This window comes from Marmota flaviventris, chromosome 6, assembly GCF_047511675.1.
Source record: "Marmota flaviventris isolate mMarFla1 chromosome 6, mMarFla1.hap1, whole genome shotgun sequence".
Taxonomy (NCBI): Eukaryota; Metazoa; Chordata; class Mammalia; order Rodentia; family Sciuridae; genus Marmota; species Marmota flaviventris.
In genome coordinates, this window is record NC_092503.1 from 88,438,289 (window position 1) to 88,444,863 (window position 6,575).

Below are 6,575 nucleotides of genomic sequence, written 5' to 3' on the forward strand. Positions count from 1 at the left end.
AATTCTCACAAAAATTTTCTTTTATATTCTTTCTCCTAGATATTCTAAAGATTTCTCTATCATTTTATATGTTTTTTTTTAGAATAGCCTTTTAATTTTAGTTCCAAAATGTCTCAAATTTTGCTTTTGGCTTTTTGCTCCCCTCTGTTTGACAGTCACGTCTTCTTGTGCTCTGCTAGCCACATCCCTGAGACACATGGTGAAGTTTAGAGAAAACAGATAAGGTCATATCAGATGCCTAGGCAGTAGGGCTGCCTTCAACTCTTGCAACGTGGTATTGTCACCATTAAGGATCCCTTAACTAACCTTAAGTACATGGTCTACAAGTTCTAATATGATTTGATTCATGTCAAGTTTAATAGTACAAAGCTGAAAAATGAGAAGCTTGTCATCAGGAAAATCCATCTCCATTTTCCAGGAGCAAGACCCTATCAAACACAGTGATGCTGGTGTTGAATATGTTGTGTGGAGTCCACTGATATCTTCTTTGCCATGGAGAAGACCAGGGTTTCTTTGAAGTGTGGAGCTAAAAAGATCATCATTTCTCCCCCTTCTGTTGATGCCTCTGGGGTACTGCAGCCTAACCATTTAGCCCATAAAATTAACCTGTGTTTGTGATGGTGTGAATCATGAGAAATTCAACAACTACCCAAGATTGTCAGCAATCAAGATTGTCCTGCACTACCAACTACTTAGCCTCCCTGGACAAGCACATTCATGACAACTTTGGCATTGTGGAGGGACTCATGATCACAGTTTATGCTATTACTGCCACTACAAGGACCATGGATGGCACCTCTAAGGAACTATATTGTGATAGCTGTGGAGTTGCCCAGATCACTATCCCTGTGTCCACTAGTATAGCTGAGACTGTGGGTAAGGTCATTTCTGTATTTAATGGGAAGCTCACTGGCATAGCCTTCTGTGTGCCTATGCACAACTTATCTGTTATGGTTCTGAGCTGCCATCTAGAGAAAGCTGCTAAATATGATGACATCAAGAAGGTGGTGAATCAGGCATTGGAGGGCCCCCCTATAGTACATCTTGGGCTACACCAAGGAACAGGTTGTCTTCTGTGAAACCCATGCTTCCACCTTCAGTTCTGGTCCTTGCATGACCCTCAGTGACATTTCCTCAGATGACATTGAATTTGTCCACAGTGGCAGAATGGTTGACCTTATGGTCCAACTAGCCTCCAAGAAGTAAGGGCCCCTGGACCACCAGCTTCAGCAAGAACATGAGAGGAAAAGCCCTTCAGTTGCTGGGACATTTGTGCCCCAGCTAAGTCCCACAACACTCTAAGAATCTCCCCTCTTTGGTTTTCATCCCAGACCCTCTGAAGAGGGAGTGGCTTCCAGAGCCCTACTTTGTCATGTACCACCAATGAAACCCACTGCACCCTGTTGCCCCATCCCCTTCCATTTTTTGTTTTATCCTTCTGGACACCTTCAATCAGACAAGCAAGATGTCTGTAAGGAATATAAATAAATATAATTTTTATATTGTCTTCCAGAACATTTTAGATTAAGTCATAATTTTGGACATCTTTGAGATATCTGGCACCCAAGCAACTGAATTTCTCACTATTCTTTTTTTTTGTTGTTGTTGTATCATTTTTTTACAATGTTTTCAAAGTATGATTAGTATTCTGATAAGTGGTTGGGAAACTTTTTGGTTTGATGTTAGAAATTTCAGTTATGTGATGAATAACTTAAGATGGTTTGGCTGGGGTAATTGTGAAATGGCAAGATGGATAATTATTTGATATTTCAGTTTTAGGTTGTGCTTTAAGAGCAATTCTTAGAATAGGCCACCCATTATTTGTTGCTTCCTGTTTGTTCATGGATAACTTATTCCATAGAGACACCTTAGGCTTTGAGTGTTTGTACTGTTCCTTATCAGTACTACTGTTTCAACTATTACCAACTTACTAACACGGATGTCTGTCAGATATTATTAAGGCCAGATGAGAAAGAGCACAGAACAGTTCATTTGTTGTTGAAAAATGGACTCTAAAGAAATCTGGCATTCTCTAACACAGTTTGCCATTTAGCCATTTAGCCAGTTCTTATCCCTTCTCATTTCAATGAAACAGCTGATAGAAGGAATTTTTAAGTTTTGTGTCAGAAATTGGTAGCTTGGATCTGTAAGCCTTAAGCCACAGTTTTCATAGATTCACAGGTTGGCAAACTGGATAACATCACACTCTTGTCTTTTGTAACTATTTTCACTTTATGTTGCTTTTTCCTTTTCAAGCCTTTCTTCATGTTTTCTTAAATAATTAAAATTATGTTTAGTTATTGCTTTAGTTTGCTTTCTGTTTGTATAACTGAATGCCACAGAGTGGGTAATTTATAATGAAAAGAAGTTTATTAAACTTATGATTCTGGAGGCTAAAAAAGTCCAGGCATCTGGTGGGGCCTTCTTCCTGCTTCATAGCATGGAATACAGTATCACATGATGAGACAAAGCAAGCAAACCAGAAAGATGGCTTTTATAACAAAAGCACTCCTGAGATAAGCTATGAATCCATGAATTAATTGATCCCATTCATCTTCCAAAGGTCCCACCTTTCAAATACCATTAACATGTGACTTTGGGGGATTAAGTTTCCAACACATGAAATCTATGGGACACATTCAAATCAATAATTGTATAAGTAATTCATGAATATACTCTTTCTATAAAGAAAAAAAATCAGACATTATAAATAAAGTCCAAGTCCCCTCTGCCCACATACAACCCCAGTGGCTTTTCTAGTGGTTATCATAGTTATTAACAATTGGTGTGTCTTCTTTTAACTCTCTTTATGCATTCATACACATGTATATATAAGGTATACTTCATAGATAAATGTATATACATGTGAATATATAGTTAAGATGTGTCATATTTCCTTGTTTCTATTTTAGATCTTTTGGTGCTCAGAATAGCTGTTAGTTGGGTTTTGCTACAGTTGGTTAAATATATCTGCAGGCTTTGTCACATTCCAGGCTCCCTTTTCCTTATCAGGCTCCCACACATTTCTAATGATAACCCTTCACATTTTCTTTTTATTTTGGCTTCACAATATAGCTCATTGTGATAACACACTTATAACTCTCAAATACTTCATCTTATCACCAAATATATTCTGATCTCAGCTAGGAAATTGTGATGATTCAAACAAAATTGATCAGGAAAAATACTTTTTTTTTTTTTTCTGTTTCCACTCTCAGTTTGGTGGCCATCATGGCAGTATTAAGCAGCATGGAATACCAGTTAGGAATTTTGAAAACAAGAGTTATACTTTTTCACCTTCTACCCTTTCAAAGAAGGTTTTATGACCTTGAGAGTCTCAAGTTATTTTGATAGACTTATACTCTGGGATGGAATCATTGTTTCTTTGAAATGGAAAAGATAGATCACTTTGTCACCAATATTCATCAAAGGCCACAATATGGCCAGGCCTTTCAGGAGATTTGTTCAAGTTAAGTGAAAGTCAAGTATTTGTAAATGAAATTATATTTTATTTTATTTTTTAGTATTTTTTTTAGTTGTAGTTGGACATAATACCTTTATTTTATTTATTTGTATGTGGTACTGAGGATCTAACCCAGCGCCTCGCATGTGCTAGGCGAGTGCACTTCTGCTGAGCCACAACCCCACCTTGACATTATATTTTAAATGGTGTAGGAGAGTGTCTAATGCAGGAATTCTGGTTTCAAGACACCCACCTAAAACCATCAGATTGTTGAATTCTAAATCTGCATGCTCTTTTACTGCTTTTTGTTCTGCCATCTTCTCCTGATTTTACAGTGGCCTGGTCTTCCCCCTTTACCTGTTAGTTTCTGTTTGCTGCAACCATAGTTTGTGCTTGGTTTTGTCAATCAGTCCTTTAATCTGTCAATAAACTAGCCAGTCATGGACAATCTTGATCCCATCACTTGTGTCCTTGGGGGTAGAGATTGATATTACATGGTACAAGTATGGCTGTCTGGACTGGTTCATCCGATGAGAATAAGGGAAAGGTAGTTTTCAGAGACAGAGGCTGTGGATAGAGGTGGTACCTCCAGACATATCTGCCATCAGAAACACTGAACTATTTAGTGAAAAGTTCTTTGATGGATATGGCAAAATAGTTGATTTTTTTTCTTCTTTCCTGGAACAAGAATAACTACCCTTTACCTTCTTTGCATAGCACACTGGTACAATAAAATATGCATTATTATCAGCAGAGGCATGGTGAGGGTAGAATTGTTGGAAGTACAGACTGATCCTATGATGGCAAATTCCCATGGGCCCAGGGCAGGAGGAGAGGAAACAATTTTTTTAAAATTGAATTTTAAGGCTGTTTGGAAATTTGCAACTTTTCTTAGGTTTTACTAATTTAAGTACCAAAAATTTATGGATTTAATTCCTGTTTTAGTACCTGTATTTCAGATTCTTTAGCAAGCCCACCTGGTTCTACCTCATATAGGCTGAATATGACTGTTTCTCATCATATCCATTGACTGTTATTTCTTTGCTTAGTTCCTCCAATTCTTATCTACACAATTAGACTAATTTCTAACTCTTTAATGGTACACAAGAGCTTGCATGATCCAACCTCAGCCTATCTCCCAGACTTCACCTCCTACACTCTCAACCTAATGTAAAAGCTAAGATAATCCAATTACTAGAAAAAAAGGGAGCAAATCTTTGTGACTTTGAGTTAAACAATAGTTCCTTAGATATGACATCAAAAGCAAAAGTTGTGAAAGAATTACATAAAATCAACAAAAATTGTGCTACAAAGAATTACATTAAGAGGAGCCCGGGTTGTGGCTCAGTGGTAGAGTGCTTGCCTAGCATGTGTGAGGCACTGAGTTCAATCCCTGGTACCACATAAAAATAAGCAAATAAAACAAAGGTAAAAAATTAAAAAAATACGTTAAGAAATGAAAAGATAACACACAGGATAGGAAAAATATTTGAAAATCATAGTACAGTAAGAGACTAATGTCCAGAATCTATAAAGAACTCATAAAACTCAATAATAAAAAAGCAGAGTCAATCACAAATGGGCGAAGGATTCCAATAGAAATATCTTCATAGAAAGCAATTGACAATAAACATAAATAAAAATGCTTAACACCATCAGGTTTTAGGAAAATGAAAATCAAAGGCACAATGAATTATAGTCATGCATTACTTATCAACGTGCTTACATTAAGAGCTATTCATCATTAGGTGATTTCACTGTGTGAACATTATAGAGTACACTTACACAGCACAGATGGTATAGGTCAATCACTCCACATGGCCTCTTAAAGCAATCAAGAGATGCAGTAAACAAGATCTCTGAAGCTGCTGCCAGTATTATATAGCATATTGTTTTATAGTAAACAAAAATAGGAATATACTCTAAAATAATGATAAAAAGTAAAATATGGTAAACACATAAACCAGTAGCATAGCCATTTATTATCAGTATCAAGGATCATATTCTGTATGTAATTATACATGCTATGCTTTTATATGACTGGCAGTGCAGTAGGGTTGTTTACACCAGCAACAGCATGACATGTGAGTGATGTGTTGTGCTATAACTAGGGCTTCCCTAGAGGATGAGAATTTTCAGCTCCCATTATAACTTTATGGAGCCACTAACATATATGCTGTCTGTCATTGACCAAACCCATTGTTATGAGTACATGATTGTAGCGTATCACTTCACACCATCAAGCATGGCTATATATATATATATATATATATATATATATATATATCTCCACTCCCCCGAATAGCAAGAGTTGGCAAGGAGAAATTGGAATGTTTGTGCATTGCTTGTAGGAATGTAAAATTGTGGAGCTGCAGTGAAAAACAATTTGGTAGTTTTTAAAAAAGTTAAGCATAGGAATACCAATAACCTGTTGATTCTATTCCTAAATATTTGACTCCAAATTTGAAAACAGAGACTCAGATAATAGTATTATTCATAACAATCAAAAGGTGGAAATAATGCAAATGCTCATCAAATGATGAATGGATCCAAAATGTGGCATATGCATTTCAATGGAATATTTTCAGCCATGAAAAGGAGTGAAGTTCTGATACATGCTAAAACATTGACAAGCCTTGAGAACATGGTGAGTGAAGCCAGTCACAAAAGATATATATTGTATGATTTCATTTATATGAAACATCCAGAATAGGCAATCTAGAGATACAAAAAGTAGAAGAATGGTTGTCACAGGGCTAGTAGTGGTAGGGTTGGGTATTAAAAGCCAACGTATATGGTATAAGAGGGACAAAAATGTTCTAACATAAGATTGTGGTGATTTTGTACAATCCTATCAATGCTAGAAAACACTGAATTGTGCACTTCTGGTGATTGAATTATATGGTATTTGATTTTTGTTAGAATAAAACTGCTAAAAGTGTTTGAAGTGAAAATTAGAATGGAGATTTATAAATAAAAACTAAGTTTAAAGGCATTTTAATTGCTTAATAGTTCACCAGATGGCTTCAATTTAAATTCAACTAATTATTTAAGTATATGCTCCTAATAGTTTCAAACATATATATCTATGTTTATTCCAAAGTAGAGAGTC

At 36.0% G+C, this 6,575-nt stretch overlaps 1 pseudogene; it reads left to right on the top strand.

Annotated features, from left to right (window-relative positions):
- Positions 1 to 235: 235 nt before the first annotated feature.
- Positions 236 to 1,206, top strand: LOC114086864 (glyceraldehyde-3-phosphate dehydrogenase-like; annotated as a pseudogene).
- The last annotated feature ends 5,369 nt before the right edge of the window (positions 1,207 to 6,575 follow it).